This window comes from Kryptolebias marmoratus, unplaced genomic scaffold, assembly GCF_001649575.2.
Source record: "Kryptolebias marmoratus isolate JLee-2015 unplaced genomic scaffold, ASM164957v2 Scaffold161, whole genome shotgun sequence".
Taxonomy (NCBI): Eukaryota; Metazoa; Chordata; class Actinopteri; order Cyprinodontiformes; family Rivulidae; genus Kryptolebias; species Kryptolebias marmoratus.
This window is the reverse complement of record NW_023665895.1, coordinates 6,121-10,097: the sequence shown is the minus strand read 5'-3', so window position 1 is coordinate 10,097 and position 3,977 is coordinate 6,121. Positions and strand designations below refer to the sequence as shown.

Sequence of the window (3,977 nt, the reverse complement as noted above, 5' to 3'; positions counted from 1 at the left end):
GGTCGCAATAGGCCGAAGCGGCGCTGAGCTGCGAGGGCCGTCCAACGCTGCTCGCAGCTTTAATTTTACTTGAAATTAAATTTCATATTGTTATTTTCAAGGTTTGAACCAAACATGTACAACTTTATCATTTCTTAATGTAAGAAGAGCTTAGACTAAGACTCTGGTGTAAAAGGCAGTGAGCAATATGCATTCCTTCAAAAAAGAAAAGATATGCCTTTTTATTAACTTAACACATTTAAATAATTGATATTTCATTTTCAGATGTTTTTCTTACGCAAATTCCTCAGAATTCTCATTCAAACTACATTTTTGGACAGTGCACGTGTCAGCTGTATTACCTGTGTTTTTGTGTCTTTGTTTGCATTTAGGTGAGAAAGGGAGATCCTTCCAGATTGGTATTTATAGACAATGCTGGCAGACCACAGCAGACCACTGACAACCTCAACTTTAGGCTGGTTGAGGGCATTGATGGGTAGGTACTCAAATATATACCCATCTTTGTTTGAGTTGCTTCACTTCACCAGCAGGGCTTTACATTACACACATTTAGGAAGTTATTTTAGATCACAGTGTGCTAAAAGAACAATTTATTGAAATGAGTGGAAGAGTGATTAGCATTGCCACCTCACAGTAGGAAGGTGTTCTGGTTAAATGCTGCCTGGGGCCTTTCTATGTGGAGACTGCTTTTTCTCCCTGTTCATGGGTTAGGTTTTCTCTTGGTACTCCAGTTTCCACCCAGAGTCTAAAAGGCCGTTTATACAAAGCTGTTTTTTAGTGAAACTGTAATATTTTTGTTGCAGTCCAGCCGTCCGTTTACATGACACCAGCAGCCAGATTCTCTGACACTGAAACTTTTTAAACCCAGGTCTCAGAGTGGAACTTTTCAGACTCTCCCATTTGCATTTCAAATGAAGCGGCAACATATGACTGCACATGAGCACCACAGACGGCTGCAGTCATTAGCTGTTCTACCCATGCAAGTGTACATCAATAACAATAATAATAGCGGATAGCAAAGTGCTGTTTATGTTACTCACCCTTTTCAGCATGTAGCCTCAACCCAACCTCACTGTCAGTCCAAACAAAAGTCTGTCTATTCACCATTTCAGATGTAACTGTTTACATGATCAACAGATTGGTGTCTACATGCATGTGCATGTCAGCTTCAGCAAGTAACCAGGCATGGAAAGTACACAGGTTCATCGAGCACAGCAGCATCAAGTAAATGTGTAATTCTTTTCTAATCAACATCGAAAAATCTCCAACATTTCCAGGAGATCAGTGTAAACTGAGTCATGCAAAAACTGGGTCTAAAATTCCATCAGTTCAGTTCAGTTTATTTATATAGCACCAAGTCCCAACAAAAGCTGTCTCAGGACACTGAACAAAAACATTAACATACATTATAAAGAGCCAATTAGTAAAAAGTATCTATCTAAGGAAGCCATTGTATGAAATCTTCACTTCATCCCAATCTCCCATCCTGAGCAGCACATAAGCAACAATGGAAAGGAAAAACTCCCTTTAGCAAGAAGAAACCTCCAGCAGAACTAGACTCAAGATGGGCGACTATCTGCTTTAACCGGCTGGGGTTAGAGGACAGGAAAGAGACAAAGACAAACATAGAATGACTGTAGTTTCTATTGAAAGAAAGACAAAGAAGAAAATCATGTTAATGATAGAAATAATTACAGTAGAGCAAGTAAAGACAGCAGCAGAGAGAGGAAATGTGGTCAATTTGTCCTCCAGCAGTCTAAGCCTGTAGCAGCATAACTATGGGATAGCTCAGGAAACCCAAGTCGACCATAACTATAGGATTGATCAAAAAGGAAAGTCTTAACCCTCCCGTGGGCTTCAAGTCAAATTGATATAAAGTTACAAACTCACTGACTCGAGCAAATTTAAGTTATTGACAAAGGTTAAACATCTTCTTACAAGTTGTTTTTACTGTTTTAGCTTTACTTACATTCTGAAACAGAGGGCCAGTCGGGTCAAACTTTTTGACCAAATAATTTGTCAAACCAACGAAACCAAAACAACTTTAACCCATTGGTATAGGTTTTATTTTCAAATTGATACAAAAGTCCATTTTAGAGTACATGAATGAGTACGTTATGGCTAAATGATAAAAAAAAACAACTTTATAAAAGTTTATAATAAAGCTCTGTACTTACTGGTTACATACAAACACAAATTTTAAAAAGTAAAGCAGTAATTAAGTGGAGACTAGTCAGAAGAAAACAACAAGACAAAACAAATACAGGCATAAACAGAATGGATGGCAAAATCACTTTAACCAATAAAATCAGTAAAGACAGAGCATTATAAAGTAGAACAAAGAACATTATTAATATATTTGTGGAATAAGTTTAATATTAACATATTTGTGGAATAAACAGACTGGATGGCACTTTATTCTTAGAATATAAAATGTTTTATTCTTTTTTTGCATAAGAGCTTAATTGAACATCTTTTGGTAATTATTTTTTGTGATTAGAGACTAGATAGCTAACCTCTTTTGCTAAAATAATCCAAAATAGTCTCTGTCAGAGTTTTCCAAACATGGAGCAGGACATAAAGCCTGTCAGAGCTGTTTGTTTGACCTGTTGTCTGTATTGCATTTCATCCTGCTGTAATCATGCCATGAAGATGCAACACTTTATACTGAATGTTGTTTGTCTTGTCAGGTTTCCGGAGAAAGCTGTGTCAGTGCTCCACTCAGGGTGTCTAGAGAGTCTTCTTCTGCGCTCTCTTTACACAGACAAGGAATTCTGGGATAGCCGTGGTGGGGCCACGGGTCTCAGGCCTCTAGTCTACATAGTGGAGCAGAGAGGGCAAATTCTCCTTCAGCACATCAGGGACATAATCCTGCACCTCCAGAGGGACCTGTAACTCAGCAGAGCAAGCCAAACCAGCAGGAAATGGAAAGCAGATTAATAAGACGATATGTTAATGAGATCACGGACTGATCATTGTGGAGCAAAACTCACTCTGAGAGCCCCGAGGCACATAGAAACAAAATGAGGCTGGTACTGCAGACGCACAGTGCATCAACATCACAGATGTCACAGCTTTAGTCTTCACAATTAGTTAAACATGGTACATTTATTACATTTAAAGCCAAGGTTGGTAAAATATGCTAATAATGTTAAGTTAACTTCAGCCCATGTACTATATGTAATCTAATGCATAAAGTAAAGATTTTTTTTTGCTGAGAACTGCAGTGTCATCCAGGTGTCATGTGGTTCATCTGTGCAAAGAAATGATTAAATTAAGAAAAAAACTGAGTTGTTTTGTTTTTTTTCATAAAGATTACTGAACTCCAGAAACTGTCATGGTGTGGGGAAAAGAGGCAAACCCAGAGTGCAGACTCATGATGGAAATAAACTAATTTATTACAATAAAAGGCAGCAAGAAGAAAACTAAATGCAAAACAAACTAGATCCAAAAACCGAACGGACATTGGCAGGAGACGAGCAGAACCAGACGTCAAAGTGACAATGAACCAGCAGTGAGTGGAGGAAATGACCAGGTTTTAAACATAGGAGCTAATTAGGAAAAGTGGGCACAGGTGAGATGATTATGAAACCAGGAGGAGGTGGAGATGGGCATGACAAGTAACAGACAGAGGAGAGGTGAATACTGACAGACACAGAGAACAAGACCACAAGAAAACAACAAAAGAGATAACAAACCCAAACCCAAAAAGAGACCAGAAACAAAACACTAAATACAATAAGAAACATTCAAACCGAATCCTGACAGAAACAGAGTGTAACAGACAAAATCTAAATCATAAAGGAACACAATCATTTGTCAGTTGTAGCTGATTGTCTCTACATTACATGTTGAAAATGCAACATTTAATATTTCTCTGTAATTTTCAAATGCACCAGGTTTTGGTCATTCATGCATTTTTATTCATTCATGCAAACAGTTTATTCTATCAATTTATGCAAGCCTTTCCTTAGTAT

At 37.9% G+C, this 3,977-nt stretch overlaps 1 long non-coding RNA gene across 1 annotated transcript; it reads left to right on the top strand.

Annotated features, from left to right (window-relative positions):
• Positions 1-6: 6 nt before the first annotated feature.
• On the top strand, positions 7-3,286 carry LOC119616843. The gene is made up of 2 exons (XR_005232901.1): positions 7-475; positions 2,691-3,286. It is a non-coding gene; the product is annotated as an uncharacterized LOC119616843 (long non-coding RNA).
• The last annotated feature ends 691 nt before the right edge of the window (positions 3,287-3,977 follow it).